A 17,502-nucleotide genomic window follows, 5' to 3' on the forward strand; every position below is an offset into this window, starting at 1 on the left:
GATTTTTTCTAATTTGCAAAGCAACACAGGTGCTTCACGCTCCATAGAAGAAATCACCACTGGATCGATCTCTTTAGCACAAAGCTGGCGGAAGAAAAAGCTCAATTCAGCCATTATTTGCCAAACATTTTCAGGGACATAGCCTCTTATCATGATTGGCAAAAGACGCTCTATGAATATGTGATAATCATGGCTCTTCATTCCATTGATGCGCATAGTCTCAAAATTAACCCCCCTTCGCAAATTTGCTGCATACCCATCAGGAAACTTAAGTTCCTGAAACCACTCCAAAACTTCCCTCTTTTGAGCCCTATTTAGGCAGAAATTAGCTCGTGGCTTCTTCCACTTATTTCTAGATACATCATGATGCATATTGAGAGCTGGTCTATTGCAAAGTGCTTGTTGATCAACTCGTGCCTTTACATTGTCCTTGGTTTTTTCAGGGATATCAAATATTGTACTAAAAATGGCTTCAGCAACATTCTTTTCGTTATGCATTGCATCTATATTATGGGGAAGCAGCAACTTATGGAAGTAGGGCAACCGCCACAAGCCAGGAACATGAGTCCAATTATGCTGCTCACCATAACCCTCGAAACCCTTTCCATCAGGACTAGGCTTCAATGCTTTTAACTGATCATGAATTTGCTGACCTGTTAGTCGAGAAGGTGGCTCACTATGCACAACAACACCAGCCCTAAACCCATTTGGATCATTTCTAAATTCATGGTCAGCTGGAAGAAATTGTCTATGAAGATCAAAGAAAGAGAATTTACCCCCTTCTTTAACCATATGCAACGCAAAACCTCCCTACAGACTGGACAAGGCATCTTTCCATGAACACACCACCCACAGAATAAACCATACGCTGGCAAATCATGCAGAGATGTATGATATGCAACTCGCATAGTGAAGTTCTGCTTTGTTGCACGGTCATAGGTGATTATGCCTTCTTCCCAAGCAAATATCAACTCATCAACTATGGGCTCCATGTACATGCTCATGTTCTTTCCTGGGTATTCAGGTCCAGGGACTATCAAAGAGAGGAAAATATTCTGTCTTTGCATGCAAACACCAGGTGGAAGGTTGAGTGGAATGATAAAAACAGGCCAACAACTGTAAGATGCAGCCCCCATACCAAATGGGTTGAACCCATCTGTTGCTATTGCCACTCTAACATTCCTAGCCTCGGTAGCAAAATCTACATACTCCATATCAAAAGCCTTCCACGCTTCACCATCCGATGGATGCACCATCTTGTCAGGATGGTATCGATGTCCATGCTTATGCCATATCATTTGTTTGGCTGAACCTTCAAACATGTACAACCGCTGCAGCCTAGGTAAAAAAGGTAGATATCGAAGGACTTTCATGGGTACAGTTAGTTGTTTTTGGCTGCCATTACCACTGTCCACCTCAATATACCTAGAGCTGCCACACTTAACACAATATTTATCGTCGGCGTGCTCATTCCTAAATAACATACACTGTTTTGGACAGACATGTATCATCTCATAAGGCATTTTAAGCGCGCTTAACAATTTTTTTGACTCATACATGTTGGGGGGCAGATTGTGACCATCTGGGAGAAGAGTGGCAATAACTGCCAAGAATGCATCAAAGCAAGCAATGCTTGTGCTAAACTGAGCCTTCACAGCAAGTAGACGTGTAATAGCATCTAGTTGGGACACTTTGGTGTGACTATGAAGTGGTCTGTTGGATGCAGTCAACATATCAAAAAAAGCTTGTGTGCTAGGCTCTGGTTCTTCTTCTAAAGGTATCTCAAATGCATGATGCACATCATCAACCATTTCAGGAATTCTGTTCTCATTGTATCCACCCCCACCACCCCCATCATCGGTGCGCTGGCGAATCACATCTGATCTACTCTGACCACGCTCACCATGGTGTACCCACACAGTATATCCTGGTCTAAATCCATTCTTGACCAAGTGCTCTATCATTTTTGACCTATTCTGTGGCCGCCTATTGTAGCATTGACTACAAGGGCACATCACGCCAAAATGACCAGTATTCCTAGCAAATGCTTGATCTAAAAATTCAGTAGTCTTTTCAACCCATTCAGAAGTAATCTCATTTTTGCTTTTACGACCACTGTACATCCAACCACGATCTTCATTCATCCTAATGCAATTGGTAGTAACATATATGCAATCAAACAACTAGTTCATCACAAATAATCAAACATCCATGCTGTAATAGATGGCTTTGATGTATTGTACCTGGACACCAATGGCTGCTGCTGTCCTACTTAGGTGCTGGGGCTCGGTACTGCTGCAACAGATCACGCACAACCTGAAAATATGCACAAAATCTTATCAGGCCAGTCATATATTAGTTGGTCTTATGCTTTAGAGTGGGCAGAACCCAGAAACCAGCATCAATGTTTGAGGCAGAGGGGAGCGAACAACCTGGATAGGGATGGCAACGGGTAAAATATCCGTGGATATTGCCTCTGGATATCCATACCCGCGACCTAAAAATCGTACCCGAATCCATACCCGTTACCCGCAACGGATAGCAAAATATATCCGTATCCGTTACCCGCGGGTAACGGATATCCGCGGGTATATCCGTACGCGCAGCGGGGGGGGGGGAGGGGGGGGCGCGGGCTGACGGGCGGCGCTGGGAGTCTGGGCGGCGGGGGCCTGCGGGCGGCGCTGGAGCTTGGGCGCGGCCGTCCGCGGGGGGGGGGGGGGGGGGGGCGGGGGGCGGGGAGCCTGGGCGGCCGTCCGCGGGGGGGGTGGGGGGGGTGGGGGGCGGGCGCCGGGCCTCGGGCGGGCGGCGCTGGAGCCCGGCGGTCGGGGGGGGGGGCGTCGGGCCTCGGGCGGCGCTGGGAGCCCGGGCGGCGGGGGCAGGGGCCTGCGGGCGGGGCGTCGGAGCCCGCGGCGGCGGGGGGTCCTGCGGGCGGGGCGTCTGGCGGCACTGGGCGTCCGTCCGCCGGGGGGGAGGGGGGCGGGGCGCGGCGCTGGAGGCTGGGCGGCCGCGGGCGGAGAAGACGGCCGGATCCCGGGGGGAGTGGGGGCCGAACCGTGGGAGGTGGGTGGGGGGGGGGGGGGTGGGGCTGAGGGAGGGGGTGGGGCGGCGGCTGCGTGTGTGTGGTGTCTGTTGCGTGAGTTCGGATAGGGTTGTGTGTTGCTGCAGGTTGGGTTTCGTTGTTTTGGAGGCAAAGCCAAATTTTTGCCAAGTCCTCTGCCCGGGAAACTAACAATGCCGAGTGTATGCATTGTACTGAGTGTGCAAGATTCAAAAACACTCGGCCCAATAGTTTGAATATTACTTTAATTTTTTTAAAAAAATTAATAAAGGAAACTAACAAGGAAATAATATATTTTTCTTAAAATACATGTCAAATTCATCTTAGGAAAAAATTTAAAATAAAAAAAAACTAAATCGGTATAATCATGTTGAATCATGAAGAGTCCTTTAAAGTGACTATGAAACTACTCACTAATATGGTCACCAAATCAAACACTTTTGAAATTACTTTTGAATTTCTTGATGAAATTTTTATGGGAACATTATTGTAATATGGTTTAGTCCCTCACCAAAAATTATAATTTTAAGAGACTATTTGATTATTAATAATTTTTTAGAAACATTCAATGAAAAATAAAACGCATGCAAGACTATATAAATATTTGATTTTTTGTGTCCCTCTCAGATTTTGAGTGTTTCAAGTGTCATTATGCTTCGATATGATTTTTTTTGAAATAAGTGAAAAGTATTTTGCATACTTGTAGTACAAATTGAAAGTAAGTCTAATAATCCATACAAATCATTTAAATTGGAAAATATATCAAATAAGTTTGAAAAATTCCAAAAATCGTACACCCATCTAGACTCTTACGATCATGACTCCCAAAAAAGTTTGGAACCGTTTGTGCAAAGAAATTCATATCAGATATACCTAGTGCCAAACTGTGCCTAGTGTCACCACATCAAACCACTCGGCATAGTATTTTCTTTACCGAGTGTTAAATATATACCGAGTGCTAGAGGACGGAACACTAGGTACAGTACCGAGTATACCGAGTGCTGTTTTCGTACCGAGTGGTTGAGTAACGATACACTCGGTATATTATTGCAAACACCATTTTTCCCTGCCCGCGGAATAATCTATACCGAGCGTTAGTAATGTGCTGAGTGTTTGCTATGAAACATTCGGTATATGGTATGTATACCGAGTGTTTAGCTTCTGTACCGAGTGTACTCGGTACAGAGTACGATGTACCGAGTGCCCGACATTTTGCACTCGGGACAGATTTAGGCACTCGGTACATTAGCAAATTCTGGTAGTGCTTGCAGTCAGCAGGACTTGAACCCAAAACATCTTTTACCTCGTGCATAGCTTCATTACCATTCCACCTACATAGCACATGTGATTCTATATAGAATGCTTTCTATTTAAACTGATCCGTAGAGGATCCTTTAGTTCCGTTGATAACCCCAATCAGGACTAAAGAATTCTTTAGTCCCAATTGATAACACCAACCTGGATGTCTAAATAAGATGTCTAAATAAAGGATTTCTAATCCCTGTTATTGATACAAACCGGAACTAAATGGTGACATTTAATTAGTCATGGTTGGTTTTACGAACCGTGATGAAAAAGGCTATAGTATCCATAAAATTTAGATCCAGGACTAACAGGGTATATTACTTCCGAGTCTAAACTCTACTTAGATAAATGCGGAGGATGGATATGGATTTCTCTATTTAGTGATGATGGTTTGATTGAAATATGGGACTATGATGTAAACTCGTAAGGACTATGATATATGTAAATCTGTGAATGAAACTCTCGTAACTATAGTCGAGGAGCGTTTTGAACTGCCGGTGATTCCTTTTAAAAACTGCATAAAAAACTTGTAGTGACGACAAAATATTTACAATCGTAGGGAGTGAGAATAGCCATGTCCCGTACGTATTATGCTGATGCCACAGATTATTATCCTAACATACAAGTCGTAAAAACTATAAAAGCATCATAATTTTTTTTGGATACTTATTCATTTAAGTAGATAAGGGAGATTGAAAAAAAAGATTATTCATCTATCTTATAAGAGAATATATACACGCAACGGTGGAACCGGGGGAGGGCGAGCAGGGGCCTTGGCCCCCCTGATACCGGTGAAAAGCTTTAATCCCCTACCTATATTCTAAAGCTTAACACATAGCTCATCGATGCAACGATGCTTTGTGTTTAAGTTCTTCAAGTATCATCCTTAACACATCCAACAACACATACTGAACGATGCATACGATACTCATCTAGCTAGGCAGCTAGCTAAATACTAGTCAAATCCAATCATAAGATTGACGTTATGGGCCAAATTTGCAATACGTTAGCAGATGGCTTGTATGCTATGAAGTCGTATGAAGTGCAAATAAGTCATATGTGAAGCATTTTCCCTATCTAATATATTGGTGACACGTATATTAAGGGTGGTAAAGAATCATGATCCTAACGCTCTCTTCTCAATCCAACTTGATCTTTACATATTTTTAACTTAAAATTGTATAAGATAAGAGCTCAGCTATTAGATTATTTAGGCTAAATTTTAAGACCTTTTACCACCACTACGTATATACATCTTGATATATTTTCTCACGTATAATATAAGGTGTTCGGTCGGGCCCTTCTTATTCAAAATTCCTGATTCCGCCACTGTATACATGCACATGCAGCGCTATATATGATGAAAAGTACTTAGTCTCTCAGTCAGCAAGCGTGTTATTGCTACATATCCTATCTGTTAGTTAGACATGCATGGTAGGTTAGAACCGACGATGGAAATGCTTTATCAACATTCTTTATAAAATTGGTTGCGAAACTGACAACGGTAAAAATACTCTCTCTCTGTGGTAGTGGCTTCCATACAAAGGAGTATCTAATCTCTTTTATTTTACTGTACCTCTGAACTGAATAATCCAATCCGAACCAATTACCATAAAGAACTGCATATTTGGTAAGTAGCAAACATTTTTTTTTCGAATATGTAGGAAGCTGCGTATCACTGTGTTAAGAAGAAAAATTGCAGACTTAACTAATACTTCATCTAGCAAACTCAAGGAACAATTGCAGCAGGCCGCCGGGACTGACAGTTGTTGGTAGTTTACAATGTGGATGGCGATGAAGAATACGACGGCTCTTGGTTGGTCATATGTATCCATCACTTTTCTCTTGGAACACCGTATTCTCTTCATTTTAATTTCCAAATAAGAAACTAGTCCTGTCTAATTCTCTTTATCGGACCTGGTGATGCAAGTTCAGTGTTTCATGCGCAGGCTGCCACCGCCCTTTTCCTTGCTGCTGCTCGAACTCGAACCACGTCGATGGCTGGCCGACGACCTGGCGCTCTCAGGCGCTGCCGCAGCCCTCGCCGCCGGATATAGGGGCGCCGCGGCAGCTGCAGGCATCATCACGGGCACGCCGGCCGCGGGGTAGTGGGGCAGCTGAAGCATTGCCCCGAAGGGAACAACCATCGTCGGAGCAGGGGCGAGGACCACCGGAGCTGCTGGCATCATCGGCACGTCGACGGCCGGCGGCACCCCCGGAGGAGCGTGGTGCGGCTGCACGACGGGGTACACCGCCGCCGGCGGCCGGGCAGGCCCGAAGGACATCGCCTGGACATGCTGCTGCAGCGATTTCATGTACTGGATAGTCTGGTCCAGCGTCGAGGCCTGGTTGGACTGAAAAAGTATCGCACATACGGCCGGGAAAACCCATCGGTCGTGTCAGAATTCAGACGACAACACTGAATGTTCAATGGATGCACATGAAGTCTGTCTCTGTCAGATCAGATCGGCTATGAAAATGTTCTATGGATGCGTGATCTCTCGATCGATCGGGAGATCGATGCACACAGACCACGGTGGCCACACCACATCCGGTTTGGGATATGCATCGCCTGCACACCACGAGGGGACAAATCCTTGAGTTCAGAGAGTTTGTCCAGATGCCATCGATCGGTTGCGAATTCAGTCTCGATGATCTCTCCCCAAGACCAAGCGGAGATGAAAAGAAAATTGGAGCTATCTGTTGCAGTGATCTCGTCACTCACCTTGTCGCATCCTGGGACGAGCTGCTGCAGGGTCCGGAGCTTCTCGTTTATCTTGTGCCTTCGCCTCTGCATGCGCAAGCAGATCATGACGTTAATTAGTACTGCAGCTAATCAATGACCAACACTGTAAGAAACGGAGGTTGCACGTACACACACGTGCCTTTTCTGTCAGGCTGTGTGCCTCTCCGTGGTGAGGGTGAGACCTTCTTGAAGTAGATCCTCCTCCTGCAGGTGGTTTTCGCATCTCCTATCGATCCGGGGCCCGGGCAAGACCCAAATAGGTCAGAATTTTGGATCATCAAAGGAGGTGAAAGATTAACGTAGCGGTTTTGCAACAAATAGGTAAGAATTATGCGAATTTTAGCTTCTCATATGAAGAACAACTATATGAAATAGATATATATCTGTTCATAATAATGGGATGTACGGCATGTCCCTATTCCTGACGTTGGCATGCATATTTGTCGTCTCAGTCTGAACGAACGTCCTCCAAACACACTCTGAACCCTGAATCTAGCTAGGTGTATGGGCTAGTGAGTAAACAATGCAATGATCAGATGCTTCTGGAACATGCTGGAACCAGCAGGTGGGGAGGAAATATAACCCTAATAATTTGACGGCAGGCCAAGGGTCCAACATAGATACAATTCGAGAGCCTGACCTCTATGTAGTCCCCAGCTTGTAAATAAATTATATCCTCACCCTGTGGGGAAAAAAACAGGTAGAAACCTTCAAGTGTACGTGGCAACCTGGTTTCTTCAAGCACTAGAAAGATAGAAAATATTGGAAAAAAACGATTGGAAATTTTGATTTTGAAATTTTTGACAGGTTTTGGCATGTCATAATAAGGCTAACTTTTCAAAACCACAAGGTAACAAAAGGACAGTGTTTTAAAAAATTTCTTGAAAACCGTAAGTGCCAATTGAAAAACAACTCAAATCCGAAAGAACAGCATGAATATATGGACATATATATAGCAGTTGGTATCCGTACAGATACACGCACACGTACCAGCTTTGCGCCCATCGTCCCTTGCTCCGTCATCGGAAGCTTTTCTTTCTTGTCCGTCGCCGACGCGTCGCTCGACCCCTTCGTCCCCGGCACATCCTGGCCACCAGCCGCCTGTTCGCGACCGCCACCGTCGGTGAAGGCAAGCTCGTCGCCCTTGACAATCGCGCGGAGCCACGCCGCCATCTCGTCCTCCGACGGCGGGTCGCGCCACACCTCGGGCGGCTGAGTCGTCGTCGTCGTCGACCCCGGTGCTCCTCCTCCTTGTTCTTCCCACAGCAGATAAAAAGGATCATCGCTGAACTTGGAAGGTATATATGCGAGTCAGTGTGAAACGCAGAGCAATGGTCGATGCAAGGCGCGCGTCATTCTGCTACGCAGTATCATGCGTACATGCATGGAGCCATGCATGCACTTAGACGCAACGCAAGAACATCGGGCATCAGCAGTTCAGCACTGGAATAATGGTGCTGCTCGACGTACGTGGAGTAGTCCGCGATCATGGCGGTGAAGCTGCCGGTGGCGTCGCCGGCGGCGGCAGCCTCGCCGGCGTCGTCGGCGTAGCACCAAGGAGGACCTGAAGCATGGCCTGGGAAGTTCATCGTCTCAAGAGTCAAGACACACACACAGAGAGAGAGAGAGAGAGAGAGAGACAGAGAGAGAGAGAGAGAGAGAGAGAGAGAGAGAGAGAGAGACTCCTAACTCCTTAGCAAGCGCGAGAGCACTTGCGTCTCGAGCGATCTGTGTTTGTTTGGGACGAGGTTGTACAACTGCGCCGCGTGCCTCTCTCTATATAGTGGCCGGCCGGGAAGAAACGAGACGAGACGCAAGGCGGTTGGGACATGGAAGAGGCAAGCAAAAAAGCTTTGTACGGTAGCGGTTGAAAAGTCGACGACGGCGCGGGCACAGAGGCATGCAGCAGGTGGTCGAGGGAGGGGGGATGCAAGGTAGAAGACGACGAGTTAGTTCACGTGTACCAGCTCTCTGACCTTCTTGACCGAGAGCTTATCCGATCCGCACGCGCACGATGCGGCTCCGTGGTCCTAGCCTCCTAGGGGGATCGGAGTCGGCCCGGAGTCCATGTCCCCCCGGCGCGCGGAGACACCAGGCGCCGGCGGGGGTGTTCCGATCCATGAAATACTCCGATCAGCTCCGCCCCGCCGGCGGTGGCGCTGGCACGGCGATGGTCAACCGGTCAACCTGAGCTGCAGAAGTACTATTGGGGCTGTGGGGGTGACTCGTTTGGTTGTTGTTTACTCATCCCGCCCACGACCATCTCGTGGCATCTCGCACCTGTTCCGACCACATGATGCGCATTTTGCGAGGATGATGTGTGCAATTCGGTTTGTGATCGATGCTACCATGTTGGCACCTTTATTTAGGGGATGGTAACTTGGAGGGCTTGCAGCTGCATGTTTTTTTTTTCGGAAATGCTACGGCTCGAGCGTCCGACGTGATTAAAACTCGTCCACTTGTCTGGCACTTATCTAGTTGCATTTCCTTGGTGCTCGACCTGCTAACCGCGCACGCGACTGGTTTCTACTGCTCGTGCTCGCCAGCGTGACCTTGTTCTGCTTCCTCGCATTATTTGGGATGTTGCAAGTGATAATTTGTGATGTTGCACTCTGTGATTTGGCATGGAGAAAGATAGTGAAACCGGAAACAAACAAATGATTCCCGGGTTTGTTTCTTTAATATTGTAACTTCTTTTTTGTGATGTTGTGATCATACATTTGGAATGTTGCACCCTCCTACTTTTCTCTCATAACAAGATTATGCATGTCATATTCATAGCTAAGAGATGTTATGGATATGGTTTTTGAATGTTGCACATCCATAAGTTGGGTGTTTCATATGTTGATCTTATTTGTTGCAGGACATATCTTGACGGTGAGACCTTAATTATGATTTGCATCCAATTTTCGTGGTGGAAACTCAAGGCAGAATTTTTGTGGTGAGAATAGGGAACTGAAGGATGGAATAATTAAGGCAATGAACAACATGATCAGCTTGAGGGTGAGCGTGCAGACAAATGGATGCTAATACAAATGTTGCATGCAACATTATAGAATGTTTCAGTGGGAGTTTTTCGATTTTCATCCAACGATAGTAATTAACTTTGCTCGGAGCGTCCCATGCAGCACCGAGATGTCGGACGTCCGGACGCCAGCAACCTTGTTTTTTTTTCTTCTGATTTGGATTTATTGCTAGCAGAAATTAGTGTAATAATAACGAAGAATGGTATTTTGTGCTCCACCAAAAATTTAGGAATAATGGCCCTATCATGCACAGACCAATCTATTGTAGATGAGCTGATTTCTCAAATATATGAATTGATTAATATGATTGCTATAAAGCATACATGATTTGTGAGCTGTAAGAATAGTTAGGGTCAAATCATATAGCAATTAGCTTTCCTTTCCCTCAAGTAGTAGTCCTTGCGAGAGAAAGAAAAGTATATATAGAGAGTCGTTATATTTTATCAATGATGAAAGAAATCGGTGCTCGTAGTCTAAAAGTGGCAGAGCGTGAATTAGACAAACTTAAAACCTAAATCTATGGCTCAAACTAGTTTGCACAAAATATAATCTAGAACATGCTATCTAGATGTGCAACTACGGTTCATCTATTGTGAAACCCCCATCCAAAATAAATTTTTCAATCTATAACCAATTCTAATAAAACCAATCCTAATAAGATACTACACTAATAAAGTAAAGACACACAAGTTTATATCCTTATGATCTTGCTAATCTACCCTCACGTATTGTTATTTATTCATGCATTGCATGCACGCATGAGGCCAAACCAAAGGGTTCCGGAACTGCTGCAGCTGCTGCGGGCGCCGTGCGTGGGAGTTTGGTTGTCGTCATGATCGAGCTGAGGAGCTTCTTGGGTTTGCGGGAGGGGTGCTACGCATTCGTACCATGCATGTAGTAGGGCTTGTCGGCGTGTTGTACGTGCACATGCAGATACAATGCATATATGCATATTACTTCCTCCATTCTTTCTTTTCTAATCCTATCTTATCTTGGTACAATAATTAAGAAGAATCTTGCTTATCATCTCATTAATTATAACTCGGTTTCGATATTATTATATACCTACACCGATCATTTTCTAAAGAATTTACTATGCACGGAATCGGACGGCCATCTATACTACTCCAAAAATAACAACTCCAATAGAACTATTGAAAAGGAATAATTTAATTTTAAAAATAGGACTATTAAAAGATAATGAAGGAAGTACCTACTAATCGTGCTTGATATGAGACATGCATAGGCATAAAGCTAGAAAGTCATGGATCGTTCATTATATCCACTCAAACTCTAGCCAACTGGCCGACATCAGAGGATTAATTAGCCTTTTGCAATCCTTTAATCCATCCCAGCATCCCTTATGTTTATGGATAGAGGGAGCGCGGACGTGGTTTACTGCTTGCAACTTCTCACACGGCTACTTCTTCTGACTGCAAGGCAATCGTGATTTATCCAAAGTCAAATATAACTAGTTTTAATCAATAATATCTGATGTTTCTTATAGATTAACAACAAATAAAATAATATAGACACTAGCTCCTAGATTTTTTTCTTTACTGAAGATAGCTCTTGTAATGTACAACTCTTTTCACTAAGGTGTGCACGCCCATTTCAGCTGCATATATACTTGTGAGTTCTACAAAAGATTAGCTGGATGTGGAATATGATGAAAGTGAAACGTGGTCATCACCTGCAAAAAGTAAGGAAAGGATACGGTCATTTATAAGTTTCTTCGTGTTTCAGCTCTCAAATGACGACGTACGTACTACAATTTTCGATCTGCCTCGTGTGCGCGTGGAGGCATGCCTACGCGCGTGGTCATGGATGCTTGCATCACCGGTCGTACGTACATACGTGCGCAGTGCGTCAGGATCTTATCTGCAGGCGTCAGCAACGACAAATAACCACCTACTCCGGGCATCCGGCCGGCCGGCGGAGTCGCCGAGCTCTCCGGGCGTGTCTCGCGCGGCCAGGTGTCACTGCCGCAAGCAGCTTAATTAGCCAGCAGCAGCTACCGCCCGCCCGGCCGTCACGGGTGGGGTGGTGACGACGGCCGGCGGCGCTAGCTCTCTCCCGGCTCGAACTGACGGGCGGCGTACGCTTGTTGGGAGGTTGATATGCCTAGATCAAATAAAAAATATATAAGGTGGAAACGTTAAGCTTCTGCCCTAATTTTTTTGGTACGTTATATATGGACCGAGGCTGCGATTTCGCGTTGGGCCTCCCCGACATCCGCAGGCCCATGCAAACTCGCGTGCCAGCTCAACCGTCCGCTGCTTTACTATGGATAAACATGGCATAAATATCAAATACAGTATAGTTATCCATATATAATTGAGTCGTGGATAAATGGCTGGTTCAACTCGCATACGGAATAGATTAAGATGTATTTTTTATTCTTGGTGTGTACTTTTTTATTCAAGATTTATAAAATTTTAGTCCACTAATCTTTATTGTTTGTTCCATGTATTCTCTCGAGTTTGTATACTAATTATTACTGGTATAGAAACTTTTACTCTAGGTGTATAGCATTTTGTTGTATAGGAGTTCTTAATTTGTTCCATTTGCTTTTCCTCTCGAGTTCGTATACTAGTTGTTCTTGATGTACCAATTTTTATTCCAAATGTATATCCGCAACTGTTTATTTACACATATTCACTCCATCCTATAAAAAGTGCAATCCTAGCATTTGAAAAAAAAACTCACAAAAGAGTACAATCCTAGATATGTATGTATATATATATGTATATATATATATATATATATATATATATATGTGTGTGTGTGTGCGTATATGTGTATGTATATATGTATAGTGTATGTATGTACGTATGTATAACCATATTATGATAATTTTCATAACAAATCCTATAATATTTTTGTGTATGATGAACCCCCATAGTTTCCCTTGGATCAGTGTCTAATTTTATATTTTATAGAGGTTTGACTGCATGAGTTCATACATTTACAAGAATGTAGACAACATGTCAAGGTTCTAATAGCCATTCCTTTAATTGCAGTTGCTGACTTGAATTGGTCGTCGATCATTCGATCCTCTCGTACAATTACTCCTGTAACAAACACCGTAGAAAATATCCTTCTAGCAATCAATGTGCAATAATTAATCATATCAATGGACTTCTATTCCGTGAGTTAATCAATATAATCATACCCCCAAGCACCCCCCCCCTCCAATTCAAAATAAATGCTCTTTAGTAAACTTCAGATACATTAGTAGTCGTGTAAAATAACCATATTGCCCCTAAATAATTATTCATAGTAGTTGTAACTAAAATTTGCATTGTCTGTTTGGTTTTCAAAATTCTGAATAAATACACATGCATCATCAATTAATCATTTAATTGGCTGCATACGTAATTTTATTTTTTTGTGGTAAATTAGTGCTGATCTAATTAGACGGGTATTACAAGAAACTAAAGATATATTTTTTGTGGGATGAAATTTGAATTCTTAAATGATTTTATTTTGGGACAGAGAGAGTATATACCTTGTTCTGTGAAGTTGAATTATTTCGAACAGCCGGTGCCGGATACATCATGGGAGATGACGCCATCGCTGCTGCCGGATGGTGGTGCACTAGTGGAAGTAAAGCGGGTCCAAACGGGATCATTGCCGGAGGCAGTGCATGAACAACTCCTGGCCGGACAAGCCCTCCCAATAAGACCCCCGGAGCAGCTGTGGCTGGTGGCATCAGCCCGGCCGCCATGTCTGGTGGCAGGTATTGCGGTGGAACAACAGGGTAAACTGCAAATGGCTTCACGTCGCACCCAAAAGACATTTCCTGCAAGTGCTAAATTGATCATGTTAGAGTGGTTAGTGGATTCCGGTCCGGTTCGTTATACCCACGAGTTGGCATCCTACTAGACTCAGGTCCACTAGACCTCCAGCCTCACTCACCCCAAAAGATTAGTATATGGATGAGGGTTGTTCCACCTTACATACTATAGCCTCATATCATCAATTTTTGATGTGGGATTAAATCTAATAATCTCTTATGTCACACATCAGGTCCAATTCTTCCATCACAAAAGCAACCCGTGTGGTCTCCCAAAAATTGTTATCCCAAGTCCCGAGTCCAATTCTCCAGTCACACACAACTCGTCTGACCCTTCGGAGATGTTTGCGGGCTCCCACGTTACCATGTGACCCGTGTGATATTCTAGATTTTAATTTCCTAGTCCTAATACCACTTGTTATACTACTTGTTAGAGTACGCAACGGATTCTGGCCTAGCTCGCTGTACCTACGATCTGGCACCCCACCATGCACTGGTCCACCGGAACCCACACGAATTAAGGTCTCGGATCTAACTTAATCTAAAAGACTAGCCTTATGAGTGAGGGTTGCTCCACCTAATATGTTGTGCTCCCTCACCATTAATTTTTTTGATGTGGGACGACTTGCAAGGGATATTGCTACATGAGATGGTGAAAACTACATGCATTATTTGCTCAGTTGTTTTTTTTTGCGAGGATATTTGCTCAGTTGTTTGTTGTACACTGAAGAATTAAGGGTGCGTATTAGGACTTCGTTCAGACCTGGATTTGTTGCTGCAGTGAGTTCATGTACTGGATGGTTTGGTCCAGAGTTGAGACTTGGTTACTCTGAAATGACACAAATAAAGCAGACATTATATCTGGTAGATATTCAGACTTAATTTGATCATGAGCACTGCAACCTTGTCCGTGTGTTTGTGAATACACTTGCTCCGACTTGTACTTGAAAAGAAGGTTTGTTTGTTACTATTAGAGTATTAGCACAACCTTGTCGCACCCTGGTACGAGCTGTTGCAGGATCTTGAACTTCTCGTTTATCCTGCACCTTCGTCTCTGCACATGCATGAAAAATTATACGGCAGCAGTGTACGTGGTAAGAACTTGGCAAATCGACAAGCTACAGGTATATTAAACATGTAGTGTGGAGGCATATAAGAATAAAAGGATTCAAGTGTGTGTAGGCATGCATAATAACCTTTTCTGTCAGGTTGGGTGCCTCTGAGTGGTGAGACCTCCTTACACCTCCTATTGCCTTCTTCCTTCTCTCGCCCATTGAGTCCTGTCAGACAAATTGACATCTTAGAATAATGTATAATGACAAGTTAAAATCACCTAAATTATCATGCTAATTGGAAAAAAGAAATAGTCTAGACCGCTGATTGTTATCATCATCTAACAGCCCACTTAAGAAAAGTTAGAAACTAAGGACTTTGATTCCCACGCAAGTTGGGAAGCAAAACACCTAAATAAAAGGACATGTAAAGTATAATTAATAGTAGCTAATGTGCGGAGTAAAAACTAACAAAAATAGCATATATAAATTAAATCATAAAATGCATGCAAATAGAACTAATAATTATTTTAATTTAAGGTTAAGAATTAGAAAAAATAATGGTAGGGAGCAAAATACCTAAGTAATGAGTTCATATAAAATATTTTTGATCAATAGCTAAAATTGGTAATAACAAAAATTATGAAAAATTAGTACTTTGACCTTGATACGGATCTGAGGAGAAAAAATACACATAAATAACCTGAACACTCCTGCACAGTGATCCAAGGTAATCGTGTACCCTATTATCACATAAATCTCCTCCGTCTTTGGATAGTCCTCCCGCTTGTGATCCGTCGCCGCTTCGTTGGCTGGCGCTGCTTTTGCTGCTCGTCCGTTGCGTGGCCGGCAACAAAGTCCCCGGGGATTGTGGGGTCGTCCGGGCCAGTGACGACGAGCTCGTCGCCCCGGACAACCGGGCAGAGCCACGCCGCCATCTCGCCCTCCGAAGGCGGCAGCGACGGGATCAGGTGGCTGGGCTGCACCTCCATGATGCTGCTGGTGGCTCCGGCCCGTCCTTGCCACACCAGGTCAAAGAGATCACCGCTGCGACAAATTTCAAGACACGTGAATTAACACGCGATATACATATCGTTAGTTCGTTGTTTTGTTTGTGTCAACCTGTACCATTCTCTTCACCAACATACATATGTGTGTGTGTATACCTTATTAACGTTATTATATATATAGATAGCTAAGGATGCATGCTTTCATATGTTTGGACGATATATACGATCAAATGAGTCTGACGTACGAGGAGCGGCGATCACCGAACATGTCGAGGAAGCCCTCATCAGCACCACCGCCGTTGCGGCCGCAGCCGGTGGCCTTGCCGGGATCGACGGAATAGTTGTAGTGCGCTGGGCCTGAACCTTGACTGTTCATCATCTTCTTAATTAATTATGTGGTGGGCTGGTGGCGTATACAACGCACTCGACCAATGCAACAAGGGAGAAACTCTTGATCTATCCTTCCTACCTATTCTAACAAGTACGACGTGATGCAGTATAGTGTTCGTGCACCCGGGCCCCTACATATAGTGGGAGGAGGGAGAGAGGTTTCATCGACGACGACGACGACGGTGCAAGCAGAGATAAGCATTGGCGTGTGGAGCGAGAGTGCTGATTGGGCCCGCAAACTCTTCCGTGCCGACTGCCGACCTTCTCCCGATGCTATGCTAGCCAACGACCTGGTTAAACCAGGCTCGGATTGGATCGGACGGCATGCATGCTCATTATTTATGTAATAGAGAAGTACAGTGTAGGATAAAAATGACGATGCGGGTGGGGTTGTTAATGTGAGCCTTCAAAATTCTTCTGAAAGAATAAAAGAATCAAGGCCTAGGTCAGGCACAAAAGAAACGAGATGAAAACAAGTTTGCGCAATTATATTTGTATATATACACTGAAATATCCGGATCAGATGGTGTTCAGACTAGAAGTAATTCCTCTGCACCTGCTTGTGAGCCCACATATTAGAGAGGGAGAGTCCCTCTGCAAGAGACTCATCCGTCCAGACCTGGAACTTTGGGATCCTCAGGAGACATTCTGATAGAGTCCCCGGTCTAATTTTACTGGATGATCGGGACATGAGACCACCGGACACTAACTCCAGTGATGCTCAGAGAGGTGGTCTAGCCACATGATCTGATACCAGCTGATTGAACCAGACACATCTATTCAGCATCTTCATATGTGGTGGCATATACAGCACTAAGCCAATACGAGAAAAAAATATGTATTCAATATGCACTTTAATAATGTACTCTAATGATGTATATATGTTCTATTTCTATATAATTTCATATACTTAATTATATTTATGTAACAAATTCTACATCGATCACTATGATCTCCAATCACACACTAGCTTGTTAGGTCGAAATTAGCGGGAACCAAAATTTTAAAAAACTGGCGGAAAACAGTTTCCAAAAATTCAAAATCAAAGCGCTGAATTTTTTGGCGGGCATGATATTTCCAGGGGCGGGTCATGCCTTCACCCAGTCCTAGAAAAAT

Source organism: Panicum hallii, chromosome 3 (genome assembly GCF_002211085.1).
Source record: "Panicum hallii strain FIL2 chromosome 3, PHallii_v3.1, whole genome shotgun sequence".
NCBI classification, from domain to species: Eukaryota; Viridiplantae; Streptophyta; class Magnoliopsida; order Poales; family Poaceae; genus Panicum; species Panicum hallii.